The following is an 8,484-nucleotide window of genomic DNA, read 5'->3' as shown; positions in this document are numbered from 1 at the left end:
AGAAAGAAAGAAAGAAAGAAAGAAAGAAAGAAAGAAAGAAAGAAGTGAATGAAGTGAATGAAGGCAAAGGAAGGGGTAGAGACTGGAACTACTTTGGCATCTTTATTGCCTTTTGTTTAAACCTGATCATCGTTCCCAGATCACAAAGATGGTGTTGAGGGTGGGATACTAGGTCTTTTTATCCCTTATCTCTAAGTGCCCACATTGAGCAGGACCAGCAGACTCAATTAATCTGCCCCTCCAAGATCTCTCAAACACCAAACAGGCAACATATACCAGCTTATATGAGGCTCCCAACACACATACAGTAGAGGATTTCTGGGTCAGTGTTCATTCAGAGATGATGCACCTAACCATCAAGAGACTGGATGCCCCAGGGAGTTTAGAAGTCAGGAAGTATGGGGAGATTGGGACATCCACATAAAGACAGGGGATTGGGAGGAGGTATAGGAAGTGGAGCAGTCAGAAGGTGGATGAGGGTGGTGTTTATATAGTGAATTACATTTTTTTCCGTATATTAAACCAACCTTGCATCTGTGGAATGAAAACTGCTTCATTGTGGTGAATTATGGTTTTGGTGTGTTCTTGGATTCGGTTTGCAAGAATTTTCTTCATAAGCAAGATTGGTCTGAAGTTCTCTTTTTTTTTTGGTTGGGTCCTTATGTGGTTTAGGTATCAGAGTAATTGTGGTTTCATAGAACGAGTTAGGTAGTTTCTATTTTATAGAATAGTTTGAGGAAATTTGTTATCAGATATTTTTTGAAGGTCTGTTAGAATTCTGCACTAAATCCATCTGGCCCTGGGCTTTTTGTTGTTGTTGTTGGGAGGTTTTTAATGACTCCTATTTCCTTGTGTGACATGGGCCTGTTTATATAGTTTACCTGTACTTGATTTAACTTTGGTATGTGACATCTGTCTAGAAAACCATCCATTTCATCTAGATTTTCAAGTTTTGTTGAGTATAGGCTTTTATAGTAGGATCTGATCATTTTTTTGAATTTCATCCATTTCTGATGTTATGTCTCCCTTTTCATTCCTGATTTTGTCAACTTCGATACTGCCTTTCAACCCTTTAGTTAGTTTGGCTAGGGGTTTATCTATCTTGTTGATTCTCTCAAAGAACCAGCTTTTGGTTTTGCTGATTCTTTGTATTGTTTTCTTTGTTTCTATTTGGTTGATTTCTGCCCTGAGTTTGACTATTTCCTGCCTTCTACTCCTCTTAGGTGAGTTTGCTTCCTTTTGTTCTAGAGCTCTCAGGTGTTCTGTTACATTGTTTCTGTAAGATCTCTCCAAATTCTTTACCAGGGCACTTAGTGCTCTGAACTTTCCTCCTAGCACTGCTTCCATTGTGCCCCAAAAGTTTGGGTATGATGTGTCAACATGTTCATTAAATTCTAGGAAGTTTAATTATTTATTTATTTATTAATTTATTTATTTATTTATTTATTTATTTATTTAATTCTTCTCTGACCAAGTTACCATTGAGTAAAGAGTTGTTCAGTTTCCACCTGTATGTGGGCTTTCTGTAGTTTTTGCTGTTATTGAAGACCAGTCTTGGGCCATGGTGATCTGATAAGATGTATGGTTGTTATTATTTCAATCTTCTTGTATTTGTTGAGGCTTCTTTTGTGACTAATTATATGGTCGATTTTGGAGACAGCACCATGAGGTGCTGAAAAGAAGTTGTATTCTTCTGTATTAGGGTGAAATGTTCTGTAGGTATCTGTAAAATCAATTTGGTTCATAACCTTTTAGTTTCCCTGTTTAGTTTCTATTTCAGTGACCTATCAATTGGTGAGAGTTCGGTGTTGATGTCTCCTATTATTATTTTGTTGGGTTCAATGTGTGTTTTGAGCTTTAGTAAAGTTTTTTTGTGAATGTGGGTGGTCTTGCATTTGGGGCATAGATGTTCAGAATTGAGAGTTTCTCCTGGTGGATTTTCCCCTTGATGAATATGAAGTGTTTCTTAAAAGTCTATTGTAATGGATATTAGAATGGCAACTCCTGCTTGTTTCCTGGGACCAGTTGCTTGGAAGATCCTTTTCCATCCTTTTACTGTCAGATACTATTTGTCTTTGCTATTGAGGTGTGTTTCTTCTATGCAGCAAAATGCTGGATCTGATTTGCATATCCAGTCTGTTAGCTTATGTCTTTTTATAGGTGAGTTGAGTCCATTAATATTGAGAAATATTAAAGATGACTGTTGGTCCTTGATATGTTTGTTTTTGTAGTTGGCTTTATGTGCTTGTGGCTCTTTCCTTTTGGCTTTATTGTGAGATGCTTAATATCTTGTCCTTTCTTTCATGCAGGTACCTTCCTTGTGTTGGAGTTTTCCTTCTAGGATCCTCTATAGGGCTGTATTGGTAGATAGATACTGTTTGAATTTGGTTTTGTCCTAGATTATTTTGACTTCTCTGTCTATGTATATTGAGATTTTTGCTGGGTATAATAGCCTGGGTTGGCATTTGTGTTCTCTTGGAGTTTGCATGACCTTTGACCAGATTTTTTCTGGCTTTCATAATCTCTGTTGTGAAGTCTGGTTTAATTCTGGTAGTTCTACCTTTGTATATTACTTGGCCTTTTCCCCTTGCAGATTTTAATATTCTTTCTTTATTTTGTGCATTTAGTGTTTTGATAATTATGTGACAAAAGGATTTCTTTTCTGGTCCCATTTATTTGCTTTTCTATAGACTTCTTGTACCTTTATGTACATCTCTGTCTTTAGGTTGAGGAAACTTTCTTCTGTGATTTTGTTAAAGACATTTTCATGGCCTTTGAGCTGAGAATCTTAGTTCTCCTCTATTCAAATTATTCTTAGATTTGATCTTTTCATTGTGTCCTGAATTTTTTGGTTGCTTTGGGTTAGGAGTTTTTTATGTTTTGAATTTTCTTTGACATTTGTGTCAATCTCTTATAAGGTGTCTTCTCCACTTGAGATTCGCTATTCTATCTCTTGTATTCTATTGGTGATATTTATATCTGTAATTTCTGACCTCTTTCTTAGGTTTTCCATTTCCAGGTTTGCCTCCATATGTGTTTGCTTTATTGTTTCTACTTCCACTTTTAGTTTCTTGGATCACTTTATTCAATTCCTTCACCTGTTTACCAGTGTTTTCCTGTATTTCTTTCAGTGAGTTATTGATATCCTCCTTAAACAACTCTATTATCTTCATGAGATATGATTTTAGGACAGATTCCTTATTTTCAGGTCTGTCGGTGTATTCAAGGCTTGCTGTGGTCGGAGAACTGGGTCCTGATGATGTCCACATATTTTGGTTTCTTTTGCTTATGATCTTGCACTTGTCTTTTGACATCCGGATATCACTGGTGTTTATTGGTTTGGGTGACTGTCTGAAGTCTGCCACTTTTTTACCTGGGTTCCTTCAGGTCCCCTGGTTGGCCTGAAGCCTTGGCTGTAGCAGATCAACTGTGGAGCCTTCCATCTGGGGGTTCTTCACAGGGATAGAGAAGCTGCGGATTTGTTGCCCTGGCTGCAGTAGATCTTCTGGGAGGCCTTCATACTATTGGTCTTCAGTGTAGCGGCCAAGCTGTTGTCCAACTGCTCTGAGTGCAGCTGATCATCAACTGCTCTGAGTGCAGCAGGTACACAATTGCTCTGAGTTTAGTGGGTCCTCTAAGATGGGTCAGGATATTGTGTCTTCAGTGAAGCAGACTAGCTAAGAGTCTGCCCCAACAGAAAGGACCAGGTTGAAGGGGTGGAAGGGACAGAAGGGGAGTGGTATTCGGGAGAGTGGGGGTTTTGTTGGGTGATGGGTTCAGGGTCCACCGGACTCCCAGCAGCAGCTCCGGGACGCTGGAGGAAGAGGGAGTGTACTCTTACTAACTGCACTGAGATTAACTGGTCTTCTAGGATGGGTCAGGATATGTTGTATTCACTGGAGCAGACCAGCTAAGAGTCTGCCCCAGCAGAAAAGCAACACTTTTTTTTTTATAACATTCCTTAGTCATTGTGTTTTGTAACTAAGGATATATATATATAATAAAAAGGTCATCTTCAAACATTACAGATGAGGCACGAAGCAAAAAAAAAAGGAAAGAAAATGGTTATCAATCTGAGCAGGAATGGGTAGAGAATATGGGAGTGGTAACTGTGAGAAATTGGACAGAAGAAAGGGAAAACAGTAAGTGATATAATCATACTTTAATTAAAAGACTTTAAAAGAGAGAAAGAACCATAGACTATCATACAAAAAATCTAAATAGCAGGCATAAGAAATCTGCTTCAAGATTTTGAAACAAGAAAAAGTATATTGTTCTTGCACTTTGTTGCCTCCAATAGGTTGAAAATATGTTCCAATTGCTGAAGAGACTGCATTTTGGACACCAGATAAGGAGAAACTGAACTGCATTGTACCTGAAAGTCTCCTGCATTCAGAGTAGCTTTCATAACACCAGAAGTTGCTATGAAAATTTCTATGGGAAGGAAGTAGACAATAGTCATAGCAAGGTGTAATGCCTATGAACCACAATGATGATCAGCACAGTACAACAACCCTAAGAGTGCACTCAAATCTTGGTATTAACCAACACAAAATCTCTGTTTTGACTTAAGCTACTCAACAGGAATAAAATCATGCCTGGTACTGGAAACCTCTCAACTACCTATGGCTAATGAGACCATATATTTTATAGAAAAACCTTCTATTGACACTTTACAAATCAGCATAATTTCTGCGACTGCCTACCTTCTAAATATTTATCCTTATATCCACAAATAAATGCAGTTTTCATTTCTCATCAAAAAAATTTTTTGGAATATGAGTCGATACAGAACAACACAACTGGTCAAAACACAAAGAACAATTAACCATGGAGTGCCTAACCCCACTTCTTACTTCTATATAATAACTCCTTCATCTAAAGATCACCAAACACTATAGAAGGAAGAAAAAAATTAAGAGCCAGAAGTATAGGAACTCTGTTGTGAGATTGTTTCTCCTAGAAATGACAAAATCTTCACTCTCAATATCAAAATAACTTCCTAAAAAAGACCTGAAGAACTACAATTCCAGTAGGCATGGAAGAGAAAAAATTCACAAGACTTCATTCCTAAACTAAGAACTAAAGGCAACTAAGAAATGCTGACAGTGGGAAAACCAGTCTGCCAAAGGGACTAACCCCCAAATTTGCTGTCCAACACAAAGTGGTCAGCCCTAAAGTCATACACTTATAAATAATACTAAGAGGACTGAGTAATTTGTATTTGTATATTTAGCTGTGTGTGTTTGTGTGTGCGTGTGTATGTATGTGCATGCTAGTACAAAACAATGAAAGAAAAAGAAGCCATAATTTTGAGAAAAAGCAAGGAAGTTTATGTAGGAATGGTTCAAGGGTAGAAAGGGAAGAAAAAATTTGATGTAATTGTATTCTAATTAAAATAACAAAAATATATTGTATTTTGGTACTACCATGCAAAGTTATATTTACTTCTCAAAGAATTTGAATGTTTGTTTTAAAATTAATCTACTTTTTCTTTTATTCTTTTTTTTTAAATATTTTTATTAGGTATTTTCCTCATTTATATTTCCAATGCTATCCCAAAATTCCCCCATACCCTCCCCCCCACCCCCTACCCACCCACTCCCACTTTTTGGCCCTGGTGTTCCCCTGTACTGGGGCATATAAAGTTTGCAAGTCNAATGGGCCTCTCTTTCCAGTGATGGCCGACTAGGCCATCTTTTGATACATATGCAGCTAGAGTCAAGAGCTCAGGGGTACTGGTTAGTTCATAATGTTGTTCCACCTATAGGGTTGCAGATCCCTATAGCTCCTTGGGTACTTTCTCTAGCTCCTCCATTGCGGGCCCTGTGATCCATCCAATAGCTGGCTGTGAGCATCCACTTCTGTGTTTGCTAGGCCCCGGAATAGTCTCACAAGAGACAGCTATATCTGGGTCCTAAATCTGATAATAGAGTTTCATATATTAGAAGACAATTTTTCCACATATATAATTTGAAATAAAGGAAAAAGTTTGTTTCAAAAAAATTTACCAATTCACCATTGGCCTCCTCACATTTCTTTTTGTTTCTTTCCTCTATTATTCAGTCTAACATTCTCAATGTGCATACCTGATTACACCCAAGGATGCAAATATTGTATTGATCTACAGATATATAACCATGTAGGTATTTTGATATATATAACCAAATATATATAATATAACCAGATATATAACCAAATAGGTATTTTGTTATATTCCTCGTTCAGAGAAAAATCTATAAAGTCTTTTTATGATGATGATATTCATAAATGCTGAAACAGTTGTAAATTATCATGTGGTTTGCTTTTAGTAAAACCAGCATATTAAGGGAAAACATAGATGACATCATTAAGATAATAAATGCAGGTCTGTAAAATAAATATTTAGAAATAGAATTCAAAAGTATGCATTTCACTTTCAGAATTACAAATCAATAGTTCTTAGTAAATGTGTAGCAAATCATTTACTACCGGGATTGCTTCTTTTTTTTTTTTTTTTTTTAATAAACTTGTAACAAACTGCTCAAATTTTATGAATTCAAAATTAGGTTAAGAGTATACAGAGTTTGTCACCAGGACTTTTCTGACATATAATATATAATAGCACAGGCCCTGTCTTTGCAAAGCATCTATATTTCCAATTGTCTCTTATTCAGAGAAGATTTTTGTGTATAATTGATGTAATGATTCTAGTTCAGTTTGCCTGGGGGCCCTTTATGGTGGCTACCATCACATAGAGGCAAAAGTCAGAAGATCCTAACTGACTGGACTCCTGCAGAGAAGATAATGTGTCAGTGAGGGGAGGGAGTGATTCAGGAGATGCTCAGGGGTATTTAGTGGCTCTGACTGTCTAGCAGTCAAGATGCTTCTGAGGCTCTGACTTGTAATCAGGCCATTTCTGCCATTAGCAACCAGTTGCTTCTTTATTTATACAAGTTTCACAGAACAAAGACAGTCTAATGATTATTCAAGTGGTACAGATTATTTTTGAGTTTTCATTAAATATCCAGGGTTATAAGTTCAGTTATAATTAAAATATACAGACAGAACAGATTTTATTCTTATTATTAGCCCTATCATTCCAATTTCAAGAATCTAAAGAATTTTTTTCTCCAAAAGCAAACACATTTATTATATGACAGCCTGCTTTTAGGCTGGCAGTGGTTGCTGTTTAAAAGCACTCCAGATAAACTAATATCTGAATCAGTTTTTTTATGAGTAGCAAATACTGAAACCCCAACTTCTTTTACTATATGCTTTATCATCTATGCTATAAAGTAGGGAATAGTTATTTTGGCAAATCTACCTTGTTTGTTGAGTTTTTTTTCCTCTGGTGGGTATACCCTTTTCTATCCCCTATTTCTACATGTATATATGTGTTTTGTGGATATGTATATATTTGTGTGTATGTATGATGTGTATATATATATGTATACATATGCATGTTTACTTTTGTGTTTGTACATGTATATACATGTGTGTGTATTTACATGTATATATTTAAGTTCATGTGCATATATATGCATATCTATGTGTGTGTACATGTGCATATGTATATGTGGGTTCATATGTATATTCATGTGTATGTACATATGTATATTTATGTGTGCATCTGTGTATATATGTTTTTGTTTGTGTTTGTGCAGCTGTATATTAATGTGTATATAATGCATGTATTTATATTTGTGTGTACATGAATATATTTTTTCACTTATTTTTATTAGGTATTTTCTTTGTTTACATTTCAAATGTTATCCCCTTTCCTCATTTCCCCTCTGAAAACCCCCTCCCCCTAGCCCTCCTCACCCCCCTGCTGACCAACCTACCCACTCCCACTTCTTGGCCCTAGCATTCACCTACACTGGGGCATAGAGCCTTCACAGGACCAAGGGCCTCTCCTCCCATTGATGACCTACTAGGCCATCCTCTGCTCATATGTAGCTAGAGCCACAAGTCCCACCATGTGTACTCTTTGGTTAGTGGTTTTGTCCCTGGGAGCTCTGGGGATACTTGTTAGTTCATATTGTTGTTCCTCCTATGGGGCTGCAAGGGATTCCTTCTGCTTCTTAGGTCCATTCTCTAGCTCCTACATGAATACATTTATATATGTACATGTATATGTTTTATTTGTATGTTTATGTATTTTACATGTATGTAGTTATATCTGTATACATATGTATATTTATATATGTGTATATTTATGTGTGTATACATGTATGCATATGTGTTTTTACTTGTATGTTTATACATGTGTATATATGTATATTTAAGAGTGTGTACAAGTATATGTTTAGATTTATATTTATGTGTATATACATGTACTGGCTAGTTTTGTGTCAACTTGGCACAGCTGGAGTTATCACAGAGAAAGGAGCTTCAGTTGAGGAGATGCCTCCATGAGATCCAACTGTAAGGCATTTTCTCAATTAGTGATCAAGGGGGAAAGACCCCTTGTAGGTGGGACCATCTCTGGGCTGGTAGTCT

The sequence above is a fragment of the Mus caroli genome, chromosome X, assembly GCF_900094665.2.
Source record: "Mus caroli chromosome X, CAROLI_EIJ_v1.1, whole genome shotgun sequence".
NCBI lineage: Eukaryota > Metazoa > Chordata > Mammalia > Rodentia > Muridae > Mus > Mus caroli.
The sequence above is the reverse complement of the archived record's forward strand: the minus strand, read 5'-3'. Positions refer to the sequence as shown.